This window comes from Patella vulgata, chromosome 1, assembly GCF_932274485.2.
Source record: "Patella vulgata chromosome 1, xgPatVulg1.2, whole genome shotgun sequence".
Classification (NCBI taxonomy): Eukaryota; Metazoa; Mollusca; class Gastropoda; family Patellidae; genus Patella; species Patella vulgata.
Genome location: NC_065879.2, coordinates 29,702,738 through 29,723,791, shown reverse-complemented (window position 1 = coordinate 29,723,791; position 21,054 = coordinate 29,702,738). Strand labels below are relative to the sequence as shown.

The window sequence follows — 21,054 nt, the reverse complement described above, 5'->3', positions numbered from 1 at the left end:
GAGGTATTACGCACACGTTCCACTTAGAGTGATGTCTTTGATCTGGCCGGCGTAAAAAAAGATAATTACCTAAACAACATTCTTAATCCCACTAACACCAACTTGAAATTAATTTATGACCCATGCCTGTATAACTTTTATAGTCGGATTGATTAATTAATGACAGATATTAACGACACTACACTTTGTGGAAATGCGAAGTGCTCGCAGTAAAAACCACATCGCTGGACCCGTATATTACTTACATATTAAAAGTGTTCGTCCAATAAGTTCCATATTGTAAAAAATTAATTAAGAGTTCAGGATTTAAAAGTTGTAGGCACTCTAAATTGGATCTTAAATTAAAATGAATTACAAAACAAAATTGTCAATTGTTTTATTTAATTAGGGGGATTAAGGAATCCTTCAGGCGTTAAAGAATACACACGCCGGCTGCATATAGGTAATTAAGGAATAAACATTCAGAATATGCATTCGGTCACTGTGACGTCACTGGCGTCTGAGGGGATTAAGAGTGTTTTCGATAATTGGCAAAGCCGTTTTTACGGAAGGTCTATTTTTACGACTTTGAGTGAAGATAACTGAATTAATTTCAACCAGATTGGCGTGAACTTGTCGTAAAGTGGATATAGTAACCTTTGGCTACACGTATCTCGAAGTTTCCGGGACCATCTTATGTGCAATTTTTTTTTTTATTTTTTACTTTTTTAGTTTCAAAATAATGATGCTATAATATTCTTAAATCACAAAATACTTTCTAGTTATCTATAAAAGACCTAGTTCTATGCTATTAAGTATTTATTTGCAAAACTGATTTATTGTTGTTGGTCTTAGAAATAATAAGACAGAAGTTTTTAGCACCTTAATTATGACTCAGGTACAATTAACCCATTCTAGAATTTAGGGACCATTTTGAATGAATTAAAATTTAATACGGATCGAAATTAACAAAGAATTGAAATAACTTACGCTCTTGGACATACAAGTTGCAGAAAGGTCGAAGATTCATCTTTGGAAAGTTCATTGGTTCAGCTTTCGACCACTAAATAGACTTAATGTATTTAAATAATTTAAGGGGTGCAATCTGTGAGAAAATCTTACAAGAGAAGTCTCATTTACAGAAAAGTTCAGAAAATAACAGACCCTTCTCTCTTCGATGTTGAGCAATCACTTTGTTGCGAAATCTTGATAGAACTTTACAGACTGCAATTTTTAATCTATATTTATATAACTAAAAGGAAGAATCAGCTTTAATTTTGATCTGATGTTTGAAATGTGTATGGGTTGTTGCCCGGACAACTTCGCTGCTGATAAACATATTTCGTTGCCTCGAAACCTATATTTGTACACGTTGCTGCAATCTATTCAATCCATATAATGTTCCCAAGAGGTCCACCGCAAAATACTAACTTACCAAAAATAAATCCTCAACTATTGTTGTGTTCACCGTCTAATAAACTAAAGATAATCAAGTCACTAATATTGCGAAAATATCGTTTGTGTGGTTAGTATGACATAAACACAAAGAACTGAGAATAGATTATACCTTTTAATGACATTGCTTTAATATTAAGACCGTAAATCAAACGCCTTTGAAATTAAATTGTCCATTCAATCCTATTTTTGTGACTTCTTCTGGCACGTTTCTTAGGAAACATTTGTCTACGATATCACCCTTGGTAAAAGTGGACGTAAAACTCAAGGAAGGAAGGAACGAACGCTATGATTGTGTCATTGTTTGATAACGGAGAGAGTTATCTCATTGAAAAGTTGCAATTAATAAACTTAGTGAATGCTATCCATAAAGAGCGAGAGAGAGAGAGAGAGACAGGGAGAGAGAGAGAGAGAAGGAGGGGAGGTAACGTCCACTTGACACAAAAAAGGTCATTTCGGGACTAACATATGGTTCATTTATATTTCAATAATTCGCTTGTGCCTAGGGGTCTTTAGCATTGGGGGGGGGGGGCGGAAGACTCGGAAAACTACGAGGTTGGACAGGCAACCATACTCCTTGTCACGTATAACTGGGGAATCGAAACCACGCCAGTTGACTCAATGACAGCCTTTATGATACAACGCGCACGCGCTTACCATTCGCCCCCCCCCCCCCTGCTATCCACAAAGCTGTCTGTTATTATATTTAAAAGAGGAAGCACTGATAAGCTAGGATTATTTGCCACGAAATAAACTTTTAAATCCGGTGAACGCACGGAGGTGAGTTCTCAGGGTTTTTGTTGACCCGAATTATGATATTTGTATTTACAAGTAGCGTTTATAGAATAGCAGTGGCGTAGAGAGAAGGAGGGAGGGGGCGACGACCATCCAATTGAAGAGTGAAATTAAAATTAAGTTTTTTTTTAGATTTATCGCTCTTAACTATGTTCTACAGACTGTCCTACTTTATTGGAATAGAAAGTTTATTTCATCAGTTTTGTCTTAATTTCTCACATTTCTCAGTCCTAGCTCCTGTATTTGAGTCTTTGGGGCTTAAAATTAAGGAGTAGATCCCAGGAATCACCAAACAAGGTTACATAATCATGACTATCCCTTCCCCGCTATTTTGGAAAGCAAAGGGAGGGACAATTTCTTAATGTTATTGATAACCAATAGGCACATACCAGTTTAACGACATATTTAGTTGAGTCGTGCATCCATATAGCTGCAATATTTGTGAGCCGTGATAATATTTTCTTATTGACAGCTACAATTGATACAATTAAGTTCAATTGCAAAATTTTTAACACATATCATCACAGTTTGCATGGAAATAATTAATTATGTTACAAAAATAGTGACGAGTGGAACACTAAAATCTTAATCTTATCTTACCGAACAGTTTTTCTGTATTTTCGAGATGACGTGAAATTACGTGCGTGTTCTAATTCTGATTCGGCGGCTATTTTAAAATGAACAGAAATTTCGCGTAGCAGTTTGGTTTATTCGAATCATATTATTATGCGGTAAGGTTTCACCTTTATTTCGATGAGATTTGGTTTACTATATGTTAAGCTATGTACAGTTTGGAGTCGGTGGAATTGGAAATTAAGGGAGTTATAGACCAGTAACGTTTTTGCCCAAAGGACGGCCTTAGAACGATCCACTACTATGACTGTAGCAAGACGGAAGACATCAGTAGTGAAACCATTTGTAGCATCCATCCATATTAAGCCACCTTATTATAATGGATTATAATTGTGTTTGATTACAAACTACCCGCAGTGGTTATTTTCAACATTAAACAAACATAGGTTGACGTGCTTCAGGTGGTTACAAGTTGTACAACAGAAACTAAGTCAAATGTGTTAACAAAACTATTTCACCGAGATTTTCTAATTGACTAAAAGCAGAACTACTACAAAATACCGATATATCTTAAAGCATATCTTGTGTACCTTCAAAAAATATGTCCAGGAAAGAAACCCGAGACTGACGAAGACGGTTTCAGTATCCCTCCCTGCTTTCTTCAAAGCAGGAAAATTTCAACTGATAAAAATCTTTTGAAACGCAGAACCATTAACATTAGCCCCCAAGCCTATTTATGAGTCTCGCTTTTGACTTGCCGCTGAAAGACACGTAATCTTGTTTTCTTGAGTTTCCTGAAAATCGGACCGAAATTGCCAGACAAAATGGCCGCCCCTTGACGCAAATAGTGTAAACATCTGGTATATCAAAGTTGTGGACCCTCTAGAGGCCACAATTTTGATCTCGGTTCCTTTCAATAGTCGCGAATATCGGATCGTAACTTCCTGGATAATGGCTCCTGATTGTTCGAAAAATCGCTTTTTTAGCTTGCGGATTCTCTAGAGGTCACAATTTTTTTCCGATTTTAAAAACCGTTTAAATACATCACCATTCCATCATAATGAAGGTTAAGTCGTATTTCGGGAAAATCCAAATGAAACTGCCCGACAAAATGGCCGCTCTTTGTATGCAAATTGTGTAGAAGTGTGTAATACGAAGGTTGTGGGCCCTCTAGACGTCACAATTTTTATCCGATTTTGATGAAACTTAAAACATATCTTTATATCCCAAAGACCTCTGTCCCTTTTGATATTTGCACATTTCAGGCCATAACTTTCTGGATTATTGCCCCCGATTGTACAAAAAATCGCGTTTGTTTTTAGCTTGTTCTCTATCCATCTCTTGCAAAATGTGGGCGTATCCTGCCTGGCAGCCGCTGGTCACTTAGTCTCCGAAAAAGAAAGAATCCCATTAAGTATACAAATCAAATCCAAAAAAAGTGAAGAATTGGGTTATTTACCTTGTAAACACATACTGCAGTAAAAAACTGAAAAATGCTGTTACTGGTTAGAAAACAACGAAACAGGCTAAATACAGCTTTATCCAGGCATGAGGTGATAACTAGTTTATGGAATATTTTGCTCATAATAAAATATATCATATAATTGTAAAGGTGTCAATAAAACAAATAATATAAGACAGGCACAAATCTCTGCGGAAACATATTTTAACTTCTAGAATAGACTGATAAATTAAAATATTGTGCCAATTAATTTAAAATAACTGGCGTTGTGGTAAACATAATAATTTTTACAAATTCCTAATACATATCTCAAGCACATTAAAACCACTCTCAAAACTCCCCCCACCCCCATTTACCCACCCACCCAACGATTTGACAATTAATAATAATTGTTTACGCCAAATAATTGCAATGTAAGTTCTTCTTATCCATGTCGACCAGAAATTCGATACATTGTTGTTCTCAATCCCTTGAGAGTCTTACAAATGTATTCAAGTTCTGCGTACCACACAACCTCACCAAATTATGTTTATTTTAAGGAGAAGATCGGGAGTAACTCGCACGGTTTTGTGAAACTGATTTGAATTAAGCAGTCAAGTATCAACCCTTTCTTGATTCTGATGTTAGCTAACACATGCTCATATTCTTCCTGTAATCTTTTTAAGCATGTAAACTGACACTTAAATAATATATATCTGTTGACCATAATAAATATATCATTAATGTATATTGTTTAGGGGAGCCGATTTATAAAAGCCATCGACTGGTATCGGTATCCCATGAATAAAATATTGTTTAAATCAAACTGTCTGTATATTGTGCACATCGCAGTAGAAAATGATATTAATCTCTGATTTGCATAGTTTACCAATTCTATCATTTCACATCTTCTCGTTTCACTTAGCATGTAATGTGATATACATCTAAATACAAAAAATATGATTTATAATACTTGGGCAGAGAAATAGTAAAAAGGTGAAAATAATTTTGAATATATCGAGCGATTTTCTTTTCATTCTTGAAAATAGATCGTTCAATATAAGTATAATTTCGATATACACGGGTAGATGTATAACTTGTTCATTCCAAGAGATGCGATATACGTTTTTGAAATAGAGGATATTGAAATGCAAATACTTATGCAGGCAGCACTGCAAGAGGAGTGCGTCAGATTATCCCAAATCGTGATTGGTTGGTTATTTGGAGCATGCCACGACGAATTGCTGAATGTCTGAGGATTGGTGGAGCAATTACTCATTATTAAGACAAAAATCAAAAACGTCCATTTTCACTTTTGACGGTGTATCTCTTTGCGAGTGAAATGGGGCCGTCAGATAAGCCGCCCATATGAACTGTTTATGTTCATGTGTAGGCAATTGGCCTGTTATTAACATACACTGGTTACCACTTACAAAAACAGCAGTGCATTTCCGAAGTTTTGTATTGTTTCTGAATATCCCCTACTTTTTTTTGAAAAGTATACATATTGAAATATATGTTAAAGTCTTATTTCTATCATAGAAACATCAGGCAAAACAGCATAATACACCAAGACTTGGTATAATGAATTTGTCTTAAATGAAATAATATGTATCCATTAATTAATCTGTATTACATAATAAAAAAAGGTCTATGTGCACGCTGTTATTCGCTGTTCACGTCTTTCGTTCGTGTCCAACTCTACCTGACTCTTTGAAAACGGTACCACAAACCTTCATATAGTTGCCCAGGTCTAGAATAAAAGGGGTCTAGTTTTATTCACTAACATATACATGTAGCTGCAAAGAAATTGATTTTACTGTCCAATATAGAGGGTTTGTAAATTCCACTATATCAAAGAATAGTGAATTTATGTGTTTTATGGCCAGCGTGGTGTCGTCATCAAAATGTGTCTGTCCTATTACCGTTTACAGACAAATAAAAATAAATAAAATAAAATATATAGCTATGCTATACATTAGCTCTATTTCGGGATTATTCCTGTCTATCATTTATTTGACCTATAACTCATTGCGTGAAACCGTGGCCCACTCAGTCATTTTTCTTCATATTGTGATACACCTCAAGAACAAATATGTCACCCTTGGAGATCACCACGTCTATCAATAAATTTGATTTCTGTCAACTGCATTCACAATAGGCTTTGATATTTTCTTATATGAAATGTTTTCAACATTTGGAAAAAAAAATTTATATTTATCTTATTCAGTTTCAAATTGGTTGTTTGTTCACTTTTGGAGATAAACGCCGTTTCGAAACGGGTTATGAAACCGATTCCAAACCCACCAGGCGCGGTCTTGACAGGTTTTACATGATGAATGACAAGTTTAAATGTTTACTTCTGGTGATTTTATATTGTAAATTGACATTGTGCAATTTTAATGACCATTTTACTAAGATGTAAGGTTTTGTTCCAGGAACTAATCCCCTGTGCGACTCGCCTCGTTGTTGTACTTGTACTAGGAGGCGGTGCTTTTGGGAATAAGCCGCCAATTAAAGTACGATCGACATAAAACGTGTCGCTCTTCTTCTTTGGACAATTGCGCATCTATTGGCGAACTTCGATTTTTTGATATAACATCACAGTTCTAAGATGGCGGCGATAACGATATGCTTTGTTCCTGGTCAATCACTCGTACTTGTTCAGTAAATCATTTACTATATTATTATTTATTTTTTTAGATAAATAAAGACTATCTGTTTTGTAGTTGACTTGCACGCGACGAACTTCGACATGAAAATTCTTTAATTTTCATCTTTACTGATCTTGCAGGAGAAGAATTTCGACATACAAATTACTTAATTAGACGGTTTAGTAATAAGGTCATTAAAAGCAATCTAGGTGTTAACCTTTTAAGTATTTTTTAGCAAGGTTAGCCATAGGTTGTTGGGCTGTTTATTGTAGGAAAGCAATCTCCCTTCTAAAGCACCCGCTTCCCCCTTAAGCACACACGATTCCAGTAATTAGAAGTTGTTTCCCGCGGGTACTGGATTGTCGTTTTAGTATATCAAATCATTTCCAGGAACTGACAAAGCCATATCACATCACCTAAGAACATGATGAGCATCGTAACAGAATAGAAATGTGATGCTTCATCTGCAATTAATATAACAAGCACTCCAGTAGTTTTGGGTATCTCATTAATGGAATTATACTAACATTGACAAGCCCACGAGATTTAAGTCGCTGTATTAACGAGTGGTTTATTGCGATTTGCGAGCGAACATTCTAATTTCAACGTGGTACTTTCTTTATTGCGGGGTTGGATGGCTGAATGGTTAGTGTGTGCTAAGGAGTAGTGTCGCATGTCAAACCTCGTGGGTTTTCTCCGGGTCCTCCGGTTTCCTCACACTGCTAAAGACCCCTACGCGCAAGCGCATTATTGAAATAAAATTTTAAAAAACATATGTTAGTCCCGAAATGACCTAGTTTGTGTCGAGTGGACGTTAAACCCTCTCGCTCTCTCTCGCTCTCTCTCTCTCTCACTTCCTTTATTATATGACCAAGTCTCTCCAGATTTGAAAAAGAAATTTGACCGCACCTGGTGACTTTACCGTCAACTTTGTAAACTATCATTTCTGATTTCTCGACCACTGTTTTTTCACTGGACATTGTCGATCTCTAATTGCCTCCTGTTTACGATAAAATGATGTCAGTTCTTGATCCTTGTCTGGTGTTGAATATTACCCTTAACTACTCATGCGGTGATTATGACAAAATTACCTGTAATTCAGAGGCATCATTGCAGTTACACATGGAATACATTTGACTTTCTATTCCCAATTAATTGTCTACCACATCGATATCATGTCCTTGGAAAAGATTACAGTTACAAAAAAAATAACAAAAATGTAGCTATGTGCATTATGTATTTTAGAAACACTATGCTTACAAATTTCTCGTGCATGTTAACTTTCAGTATATATCACGAAGTGGTATGAAAGCTAGGGCGTTAGGCCCCCTTTCCATGTCAGTCTAATCGAAATGCAATAGGACCGTTTCCGTGTAAACATTTACACGATCTTGAAAATGTTCGCGCCTACATGCGCATGCTTGTCCAACCGGATGTTTATGTTCAAATTTTAATACTTCAATCGATCGTTCTTGTTCCTGCATGTTCAGCTTGAAATGGCAGATTTTTTTAGACACGGTGCATGTTTATGTTATTTCACTAAGACGGCTATTGTGAGCCAAAGTAATATCGGCCTAAACACTGTACAGAAAAAAACCCTTACTTATGGCGTCATTTACGTGAGATTCTTCGAACTTTTTGGCACTGTTTCAGTACACATGAACATACCAAAAGCCGTGCGTAGAAACACCGGCGGTGTCCCCTGACGAAAAAACATACATGGAAAGCGGGCCTTAATCTTCGTAGGCTATACCACTTAGTGGAGGATATCCTTGGACTGGTTGACTTTTATTGTATATTATAAACCTGTAACGGTAAATCTCTTTGATCTTTGGGGTATATTCTATGCCCGGAATAACTTGCGGTCTAAAAGTCGGGGGCGGCTTTGGATATATACAGGGAAATTTGGGGTTATTCTTCTGAAAGTTTTTCCTTAAACCTGTAACAGATTATTCTCCCAGGGTAGGGTTTTTTTCCATAAGAAAACATGATATAAGTTTTTTCTTACGGGAATTCTGGGATATTCTCATCTTGCGTACATGTAAACATAGACGGTTTATAAGCAAGATAAAGTCCTCGACTTCGGTTATGCTGGGGAAGAAAGACTTCAGAAAAAAACCCTCGAGTTATTTTCTTCCGCCTTTCTTTCCCCAGCATATCCTCAGTCTCGTGCGTTATCCTACACATAGTATATGTACATATAACTGTATAATTATAGCACCTTTTTCTTTCTTTTTGCAGATATTGCAGCTGATGTGGATAATTATGGCGATAAAAGTTATTCTTACACACCTCCAGTTTCTAGTCCGCGCAAATATGGAAATTATTTTTGGGGTCTTCGGTGGGTAAACAACCCGGAACTGCTTGGTGGGTTGCAAATTCGAAAACGTGTGTTACACAGCAACACTTTACGTGATTACAAAAAAATGTCTAAAGACCTGATTTCCTATCCATTTTATGAGATGAGTAAGAGGCAAGACTATAGTTGTGATACAACCCGCATTACTATACAAACAATAATAGAGTATCTTCGAACTGGTAGAATTTGTGGTTTCAGAGTGTCAACCATGCGCTTTGGACTCGGTCGACGACGATAAGAAAAAGGATGGAAACTAACACGAGCTTCTTTTATTTTAGTTTCCTTCATGTCATTCTAGAATAGTGAAAACACGCGGGAAGATTCTGGGATTTTCTGGAATATGAATGTAGTACCAGAGAAAATGAAACGTCTAGGACTTTATTTAAAGACGTAGGCTCGGGAAAAATCTTTTTTCGTGGGGGAACTTGGGTCTGAGACCTTTTTTTGAAGAAGTGTGCTCGGGGAATTGTTTTTTCGAGACTGCAAAGGAATGTAATATTTCTATAAGCTTTTAATTTTGCTTCAGGATTTGTTTACGCCTACAGTTGTTTACGTGTGAGATGAAAGAAAACTGTAGTGTTCGCTTTCGGGTACCGCGAGCATATTCATTATCGTATATGTGGTCGTTAATAATGTAGGGGTGGAAAAGCGGAAGCACAATGAATGGATAAAGAAAGCTGATATGTTTCTTTGAATATACATAATTTATCGTGCTGTTTTATTATTTTCCTTCCCTATTTGATACCAGTCTGAACATACCCTTTATCTTTAATTGTTCGTTCGTAACGTATCTGACGTCATTATGTGTATCACTTATGGATGAATTGTAATTGAATGTAGTTAAAACTCGCTTTCATTAAAGGCTTCAAAGAACGAATATAAATTTGAATTACCCACGTTCTGCTATTTATAGCTGTCCATTGATCCGATCTATTATTGTGGAAAAGATATTTGATATAATTCAATATAATCTCTATTACCATCAAATCAGATGCTTATTAAAGCCTTTAGTGATTACATAGCCTGTTTATTTTTCTTGATGAGTTTATATGTAGAACTTTTGACAGTCTTATCAAATTGGATTTGCTCTAAGTCACTAATCCACATAATATAGTTGTATATGATTGGTTAAATTGTATTATGATTATTTACCAAATATATATTCACCATGATAATAGATAATAAAATCGGTTATAACTTACGTACACGTAGTTTATTTACTCAGAGATCTTCTTTCTTAGGCAATAATCGAGAATATCTATTTCAAGAAAAAGGTCGTTTCGGAAGTAATGGACATAACAATCTTATTAAGGTTTAAATTGAATCTTCGTTCCTACGCATTCAATGATCAAAGATGTAATAATCACGTACCGGCGAACCTAGCCTAGGGTAACTAGGTGAATTCTAAAGGAAATTCTCTTGAATAATGTACAAAGTGGCTGTCCTCTACGATGTTTAAGACTTGGTGCTATTTTGAACAGCCATGCGTTTATTCGAAATAACTACCCTATAAATAATTTCGGGGGAATGTATCTTTAAGACTTGGTGTATTTTTGGGCAGCTTCGATCTATTCTGGGGTTGTAATTATTTCTTGGAACTTGGCTGACTACACTCAAACGACTGATCGGCAGACATTATACAGACATAATGCTTCCAACGAGTGAATACGCGCAGGAACTAATATATATAACGAGACATTAAAGTACAGCCCAGCATTCATTTAATGTATAATAATAGAATACCAGGATCTGCTCACCATTAAGGGCGGGGGGCGGGGGTGCAAGGTGGCTCTGTGAGTAAGACGTCGGCGTTCTAACCTGGAGATTCCGTATTAGATCCCAGTGTTGAGCTAGAAAGTTCATCTGGATTTTTAGGCGTGGTTCCTCCCGGCAAAGGACAGCGTATAATCATTCGGATGGCACGAAAAACCAAGGGAATTTCTGCCGAGAAAGCAGCGCTCCTACTCTTATTTTACATTCCCACTTTCAATTGTTTTTTTTACGTGCACGTCCTGTACCATTCACTGTGGAAAATCTAAGGGAAATCACTCCCCTTATTAGTGAACCAGCGCCTTTCTCGCTGGGTCATCATGGCTACCCAAATATTTAAATGACACAACTGGAGAGGGAGGAGCATATTTCCGGGGCCCTATCTGGTCAAGGTCACGACTTTTGGTGGGCGATTTTAAAAAATGAAAAACAAATGTATTGTCGCAAACATCAGCAGATTCCAGTACCCTACATCTAGCCTCGGCTGTATGACGAAGTCCGCCATTGGGACTACTTTGAAGTTCCCGGATTACCAACGGCGTTGCCCATGACATGTTTTATCATACAAATATTTCAAAGTTTTAAGCGGTTTTTCTTTCAAGTTTATCCGATTTTCTTTAAACAAGCGACAGTTTTCCTAATAAGTAAACCGGTGCCGCATCGCAATTGTATAGGCGTAGGTACATATCACTTACCGTCATACAGCCAAGGCTAGGTGTAAAATAACGGAATCTGCCGAGGTTTGCTGACTGGTGGGGTCGGTCTATCGAGTCATCAAATCCCGGACCAATGGGGGACACTTTTTGGACAAATTCCTTAGGAAAGTCAAATAGCATAGTTTTTACTGGTGTTGTCAAAGGGAAGATAACCGAACCGAATGCGACGACCTTGAGGTCGCGGACTCTTAAACTAACCCGACCCCTGGGAGTTGCGTAGTGACCCTTGGTTTGACCTCAGAGGTCAAGGTCAATTAACCATTAGGCGTCATTTTGACCCACTTCCAGTTGCCGTAGAAAAACTTCAAGGGCACCACGCGACACACAAGGATCGGTTTGGGGGGGGGGGGATAACCGCGAGGACAAGTTTCCCGGAAGATCTAAAAGTGATTGAAATAGGACGTTTGGGGGTACCGGAGCCCCAAGGGGTAGGGGTTGGCGGTTTTGAACTATAGGGCCTATATCATGGAACCGTTTTGGGCCACGGCCCAAATTTCAGATTTCTCGCGCTTTCGGTTCTGTAATTCGGTCAGGCCCAGGGGTATTTTGATGCAACACACTCGATTTCACCAACTTCGATATACGTCAAGAATACCCAGCCCGGGGCCCCAATTTCCATGTAATAAAATTCCGGACAATTTGACAAAACATCGGCTCCTCAAGTCATCCGGATTACGTCTAAGGCCACATCTGTTCCTATGGTACATGCACCCTGGATATTTTTAGGGAGACATGGCCTAAGGGCTCGGAAAAATTGTCGTTAGAAATTATTTTGAAAAAAAAAATGGGCATGCACCTCCCAGATAGACTAATTAAGAATTAGATGGACTATTAATATTAGGTCCGAAACTGTTACTTGGCATAGGTCACTAGGAATCGACCTGAAATATTTGACTTGACATGTGCGAGGACGTGAAGAGGGATTACTTCTCCCCCCCCCCCCCACGCACACTTCAACCACACACACACACACACCCACACCCGCACCCACACACACACACCAATAGGCCTAATTTGCAAATATATATTCCAGACCAGGAGGACGGCACCAAGAACCCCATTTTGGCTCGCTAAACGCGTGATGATCAAATGGAAGGCTTCTGCGCAAACTCATGGGCCATAATAGAGTAATAAATTATAATTTAAGTTATGAAATTATTAACTTAGCCATTTTGAACAGCAATAATTTAACACTACAGTGTAATCTGCTCTTCAAGAAAGGCGAATCGGTGGTTGAGGAATGCCTATCGAACCACTAGAGGAGTTATGAGAAAAATCGGCTATCGGAGCCTGTTGGTGTTTCTATGTTTCCTCCCCAGTTGTGGTTTGTCGGAGAAGACTTCTGTCGGACTTTCTATGCGTCCGCTGGCAAAAAAAAATCTAAACGATCAACCCCCTACAAAATTATGATGAGGAGATTGCTAAATGTGGTCCTCGTTGTGCCTATAAAGATTGGAACCAACGGAATATTGAGCAAAAAGCTACAGCCTGTGATGTTACAGCCATTTAACATTAAAGTCAATGGGCAAATAATTGCTAGTCTGAGTCCTGATTACTATCTGTCATGGAAACGAATCATTGCGGCAATAATGTGTAAAAGGGGGACAACTTCATCCAGAGACGTCCTTCAACAACTAATTCTCTTTCTACTGACTTAATTTTATATTCCTGACATTTCTTGGCTTATAACATGTTTTTTAACGCCCACTCGACACAAACTAGGTCATTTCAGGATTAACATATGATTCAATTTTATTTCAATAATTCGCTTGCGCGTAGGGGTCTTTAGCAGTGGGGGGAAACCGGAGGACCCTACTCCTTACAAGCAGAGAATCGAAACCACGCCAGTTAACTCAATGACAGACCTTATGATACAACGCGTACGCGCTAACCATTCGGCCCCACTCCACCCCATGTAACAATTATATTATAAAAATATTGAAAGTGATCAACATAATCTGTGGTCTGTAACTGATCACCCTAATGTATTCTATCTGATGCTTCCGCCTGAAAATAATGAACATCCACCAAAATCTGACAGAAAATTAAATTTAAAGACTTAAAACGCGTCTGTTTCCAGCAGGGGAGACAACTGAGCTGAGTAATTAATTACCCCCCAAAGACTTTAATTTTAATTCTGCTCTCTTTGCCCGGCTCCAACTCCTTCCCAAATCTTCGTTCCTTACATGTCAATTCAAGCAATCAAAAATAGAATTTGAAGGAATTACATTTGTAGTGGTGATCTGCATCCAAGTGACCAAAAACTGGTGCTGGGCTCGGTACCGGATTAACGTTATGGCGGGCCCGGGACAAGTCAAATACATTCGATTTGTTGAATTCTTGAGTATATTCTGAGTGGGCAACACAATTTAAATAAACTAGAAATACACGTATTGAAAAAAATTGTATTAGAACATAAGTTGCAAACTTCAATCATAGTAAGAAACCCTGCGGGTCCTTTTCAAAGACAGACAAATTTCCTGACGAACTAGCGGCATTATAACCATATAGATGTCTACCAGTGGAGTTCAAGGTCAAATCAAAATTACCCACCGACCCCTCCTTTGGCACAGAAGGGGCCCTATCGAATGTAACAACAAGGAGTTAAAATGGGTCCCCGATTGTGGACCAGATGAAGGCCCAGAGAATGACCTTCATATTTCCAAATTAAATTACAATCTGATTCAGTAGAATCTGTATGAGCAGCCATTCCTATTCAGCGACATCTCCTTGTAAGCGGTCACGATAAATTCCCCCCGTAAAAATTCTGTTGTTTCATCTCTTTTTTCAACGGTCACTCCTCTAACGCGGCCAGCGGTAACTATTTTACTAATAAATTCAACAAAACATCGCCCATTCAACGGTCATTGTTGAATGATACCATCTTGTCGTTCTTTGTAACACCCCCGCTAATCACGTGAGTAGTAGTTAATTAACTGGACCCCCACTGATCAGGTAAAAAGAAATGTAAAAATAACAATAGCTTGGTCTGAAATTAGTTAACGCGCGGTAGAAAGTAAAAGGGTGACAATTTCAGGTAGGTCGTTAAATTTTAATCATTTTAATTAAAAATTGAAGAAGTAGCAAGCAATTTTCGAGTCGTAGTGTAGCCTGGAACAGACAGTCAGTGACAGTACTATCTTTATCGTTAAACAGACGTTTTAGCGCCTCCTATAATATTACATACAGAGTTACACCCCCTGTAAATAGGAGATACAATTAGCGATGTTTTTTTTGTTCATGTGCTTTTTTGATAAAATAAAATTAATTCATCGATTTTCTTCACAAAAATGGATAAATATTATCGAATGCATCACAATGGTAGACAGTAGTATAGAAGGTTGGTACAAAATGACAAGTTTACAGAAGTTATGTCCGAGATTTGAATAAAGAATTTATGTTCGGCGCAAGATTCAGTGACGGTCAAATTTACCGCTTCCAATGCATTCAAGCGTAATATTTAATTTATGTCAGCACAAAAAGCACCAAGATTTCATTAAGAGGCCACTCCCATTAAGTTATGTCCGAGATTTGAGTAAAGAATTTTCGTTCGGCGCAAGATTCAGCGACGGTCAAATTTACCGCTTCCAATGCATCCAAGCGTAATATACTATTCAAAAAAAGTAGGGGATATTTGATTTTGGGGGCATAATACTAAAATATGCAAATGACTACGAAAAAAGTCACTATAGAACCTAACAGAAGAAACATTTCCAGTTACATGTGACGCCCAAACGCACCAATAGCTACCGCATGGAATGCAGGTGATGCTTGGGATCATCATGGGGGTCCAACCCAAGATTTGCACGACTCTGACTTTGAATGTTACAGTCATTGTGGCATTGAATTCCAGGGTGGAAACATCAGTTTAATTGTTTTAGTGACCAGAAAACAAATTTTGATATGCGTCGGCTTACCCAAAATGAAAGGTTACGTGCCCTTGGCATGCTACAGATCGGCACAACACAGGCGGTTGTGGCGCGGACGATGAATGTTTCTCAGTCTGTCATAAACAGGCTATGGTCCAGATACCGTGATACACAATCTGTACAGGACAGACCACGCTCAGGTCGACCAAGGGCGACAACTCAGCCCAGGATCGATTTATCCGTACCTTGGCCTTGAGAAATCGTGTCATCACAGCAAATCAGATCAGCGCTCGTCTTCAAACAGACACTGGTGTGAGAGTGAGTGGCCAGACGATTCGGAATCGACTGCATAGGGGTCACCTTCGCGCCCGACGTCCTCGCGTGATCCCTTGTTTGAGAGATCATCACATTCAGGCAAGACGTCGTTGGTGTAGGGATCGTCAACACTGGGATAATCGACGCTGGAGCAATGTGATGTTTTCAGATGAGTCAAGGTTCACTGTTGATTTTTTGGACAGACGTAGGAGGGTGTGGCGTCGTCGAAACGAGCGCTTCCAAGACGTTAACGTCATCAGACATGATCGATTTGAGGGTGGTTCTGTTATGGTGTAGGGGAGGCATCACTGTTGCTGGAAGAACGGCTTTACATGTTGTTGCAGGGCGTGTTACAGGCCAGTACTACCGGGACAACATCTTGGCAGTCCATGTTGTGCCGTTCGCACGACGTCATGGCCGCCGTTTCATCTTCCAGGATGACAACGCAAGATGTCACAGGGCCAGGATCGTTACAGGTTACCTCCAACAACAGAACATCACCACATTACCTTGGCCAGCACTGAGTCCCGACCTCTCCCCCATCGAGCATGTCTGGGACATGCTTGGACAGAGGTTACGTCAACGTCAACAACGTCCTGCCAATGTCCAAGAACTTGCTGCTGCGTTGCAACAGGAATGGGACAATCTGGACCAAAATGACCTTAGACGTCTCATTAGGAGTATGCCACGTCGGATCAATGCTTGTTTGGCAAACAGAGGAGGATTTACCCGTTACTGACTTGGTTGTGATGCTGTGGTAACTTTGCTGTTTGACCCCGGGTATCATTTTACCCTTTTAATGGTCAGTCTGTGCCTTACTTAGTCTAACGATCATTTGGAATAAATCGATGAATGTGAACTTCATTTCATTTTGTCATTTGTTTCTTCGTCAGTTTCATTAGGTGACTTTAATAACACTTAAAAATCAAATATCCCCTACTTTTTTTGAATAGTATATTTAATTTATGTCAGCACAAAAAGCACCGCGATTTTATTAAGAGGCCACTCCCGTTAAGCGGTCAGTTGTGAAAATTCCCTTGGGTGGCTGCTTAATGCAGATTCTACTGCAGATACCTTTGATCTTGTACGCAACTCAAAATGTGGGGGCCCGGGTTATTTTGTCCTTCTTTGACCATCGACCCCGGTAGTGGCTAGGCTGCCATTCTATGATAGAATATTAACACCACCCCCATGTATGTTTTAAACTCAATAAATGCTAAAATACATGGCAAATACAGTTTTAAAATTTACCCATTATTGTCTCCGCCACAATTGTGAACAATCCGCAATTTCGAGATCCAAATTTAGTCTTCACGACCATATATAACCCTCGAGCCCTAATCATTGTGATATTTCTCTGTTACGATATCAATAGAACAGCTTGAACTATCTAAAACTGGGTAACGATTTGGTCACTAAGTAAAGACAGTATGTTTGAACAACCTTAAATGTCAACAATGACGTAAGGTAAGCTATTCATACCATATATTTAATGTCCTTTGTGTCAAGGGTGGTTATTGCATCAAACTGTCTTCAACCTTTGGAACGGTATATTAAGTTCTAATACTTTTACGTATTGAATCATAGTTAAAGGAAACGTTAAAGATGTACATATAGGTGTAGAATGATTTCAGAAAATCACGTTTATCAGACAATGCAATTCTTGCATCAGAAATGAAATGAAATGGGGTTTAATGTCCTACTGTTCTGCTCCAAACTGGGCTAATGAAGATGGGCAGACGCCATACAGTGTGCTATGAGGGAAATATTGCCCGGACGGCGGCACTACGGCCTACTCATATATCGAATTCCAACTGTCAAGGGATCTTTTACGTGCATGCCAATGTGTACACGGGTCCTCGGTTTGTCCTCCCATCCGAAAGACTAGACAGCTGCCCTTGTCAGGCCCTCCGTCCTGCATCACTGACAAGGGGGAACCACGCCGGAAAATCTAGATGAACTTTCTCGGCCAATGCAGGGATCGAACACCAGACCTCCAGGCAAGCGAGCCAGCGTCTTACCCACTTAGCCACCATGACCCCCTCTTGCGCCAGAAAATGTCCCCGATTCCACCGTACTAATTTTAAGAAAACCACAAATAATGGAATTCAGCTAAAATATAACAAAACAAACCCCAATGCGAAAGTACTAAAACAAGTTCGTCAAATTGAGGTGATGAATAACTGATCCCGGCCACAAACGAAACTGCCCACAAGGGGAGAAGAGAAGGGGGAACACGTGTGGCGATTATGCCAACACGTGATGCTGGCTCTAAGGGGTAAACATTGTCAGCTATGTGAATTCCTGAAACTCCCCGGTCGTTCTAGAAAAAGTAAGCATATCCTGGCTTGTTTAATAAATAACTGGATCACTGGTTTTTGAAACAGTAAATGTAGGAGTCTTTTAAAAGCATGTTATAACTCTTTATAACGGTAAATCTCTTTGATCTTTGGGGTATATTCTATGCCCGGAATAAGTTGCGGTCTGAAAGTCGGGAGCGGCTTTGAATATACAGGGGTATTTGGGGTTAATGCTTCTGAAAGCTTTTCTTTAAACCTGTAACAGGTTATTCTTCCAGGGTAGGTTTTTTCCGTAATAAAACATGATATAAGGTTTTTACTGGAATTCTGGGATATTCTCATTTTACGTACATGTAAACACAGACGTTTTATATAAGTGTAGGATAAAGCACGAGACTGATGTTATGCTGGGGAAAAAAGACTTAAGAAAAAACCCTCGAAAGAGAAACCTCCGCCTTCCTTCCTCGGATTTTCTTTTTCTCGGGTTATTTTTTTCAGTCTTTCTTTCCCCAACATAACCTCAGTCTCGTACTTCATGCTACACGTAACAGTCTAATCAGTCGGTCTTCTGTTCAAGTGTTAATTAACTATCGCTCATTTAGAATCAAACTGATAGAATGTACATTTAGCTACTAATTACATATTATCACATTAACCTGTAATGATGATGACACCGACAAACTGTGATATATTACAGATAGATATTTAAAGATACATTATGGAAGATTAGATCAAGAGCCGGTAGTTCTCACTATAATAGTTAAAAACTAGATAATGTAAAGGGAATTTCCTGAAAATATCAGTCAAATTGATTCACTCTGAACCGAGATTTTAGCGATTTGATTTTTGGCCTAGCCTCGATCATCATTACTAAAGACGGTACGATAAAAAACATAGTGTCGATTATCCATTTCATGATTAAATCATGAATGAAAGTTGAGCAGCAATCTGATCGCAATCCAGTATAAATCGCCGGCTAGCGTTGGCATCGAGAATTGATTATGGTCTGGATAAGTTAATTAATGTCTAATTAATAATTAAGATAACATTTCAGGCCTAAAGAAAGACCTGCAATAGGCAGATTTAGCTCTTGCATAATGTATGTTTAATATATTTCGGAGAAAGAACTGAATTCTCACCATTGTCGGGACACAGAGAACCAATAGTTACGCGTTAACATCTGCTGTACTAACCTGTTAAATAGAAAAAATAATTATGAAATATTTACGCATATTGATAACATTGAAGTACCAATTAAGTTGATCACCTGTGAAACTGATGGTCATCTTTTATTGAATGTTTTACTGATATGTAAATAGGTCCTTATTACCGTTAGAGATATAATCAAATATATATTAAATTTGTTATCCGTTATCTTTCATCGACCTTGCATGGGAGGGGTAGGTTAGGTTAGAGGGCAATTTATAATGTAATTCACACTGCTTTGTCATTATTGGCCTAGCAAAAACTGATTGTTCAATTGAAAGTCATTGTAACTACTCTTGGGTTTTTTCTTTGAACTCTTGCCACAGGATATAGAGCAGTTCAATGTTAGGTAAGTACTGTACTGTATATTATCCATTGTTTACTTGTAAATAGAGTAAAGTAAAAATGATATGTGCTTAAAGGTGTGTTTTGGTATCAAAACGAAAAATGGATTTTGCCAAATACTTAAATCTGTATAAATTTTTATAAAACGCAGAGACTAATAAACGTTTATTAGGAGTTTGTATGGTATACACTTAAATACATACTACTACAAACTATCCCTGGCTAATATGTGCTCGCTACGATTTGGCTCACTTTTAATCCACATGCGAAAATTCGTAACATTCATTCACAAAATATTCACTGCATATCATTGTTCCTGTTGTGAGGGGGGGGGGGGGGGGGGGGATGGCCGAATGGTTAGCACGTGCGTGTTGTATCATAAAGCCTGTCATTGAGTCAACTGGCGTGGTTTCGAATCCCCGGTTGTACGTGACAAGGAGTGGGGTCGCCTGTCCAACCTCGTGGGTTTTCTCCGGGTCCTCCGGTTTCCTCCCACTGCTAAAAACCCCTACGCGCAAGCGAATTATTGAAATAAAAAAAATAAACCGTATGTTAGTCCCGAAATGACCCTAAATTGGTATTTGCGCTTTTGATATTTAAACGATAAGCGTACGATTCGCCTTTTAAAAATCTGTGAAACGACGAAACATGCCAACTCGCAAGTCGCAATCACACACATATAATTTCCAATCACACGTTTATATTTAGAACAGTTTGTCTTACAATTGAATATCAAACCCGCAAACATAGCGAAAAGGGCACTATTTTTTTTTTTTTTTTTTTTTAATAAACCCAGCGGATTGAATAGCAGTGCCATATTTGATTCATAATATATAAAACTAGTAATTTACATATTATTCTCTATGACAAACTGGGAATATAATTAGTTATAGAGCTCTTTCAGCATGTTAATGGAACCGTGGTGTAAACAGATGTCGGTGAATATCAGATACCCAGTGACTACCGTAAAGTGTAGTACATGTAGTTGTAACGTCACAAAGTCGGATATTACTGAAATTAAAAAGTGTTTTCGTGTGTAGGTTCACTGGATCATAACATATCTGATTGTTCGAATCAGCTTTGTGTGGAATTGGAGTATAATCTTTATAATCACACTGGCTTTAAACCCAGATCAATTATATGTTTCCCTCTATATTTAGGAGGGTTTTGGGTTTTTTTATAAATGCTCACAAGACAAACAAATCATTTATGCATGTGCTATATTAAATGCATCGAACCTTTCTTTTAATTGTCAATTCATGCCACAGTCTATAAGA

General features: G+C 38.3%; 1 long non-coding RNA gene across 2 annotated transcripts in view; it reads left to right on the top strand.

Moving 5' to 3' along the window:
• Nucleotides 1-10,457, top strand: part of LOC126827189 (uncharacterized) — a 35,550-nt gene extending 25,093 nt beyond the window's left edge. For both annotated transcript variants that reach the window (XR_007682602.2, XR_007682601.2), the window contains exon 3: nt 9,139-10,457. This is a non-coding gene — a long non-coding RNA (uncharacterized LOC126827189). The remainder of the gene's footprint in view (nt 1-9,138) is intronic.
• Nucleotides 10,458-21,054: the final 10,597 nt, after the last annotated feature.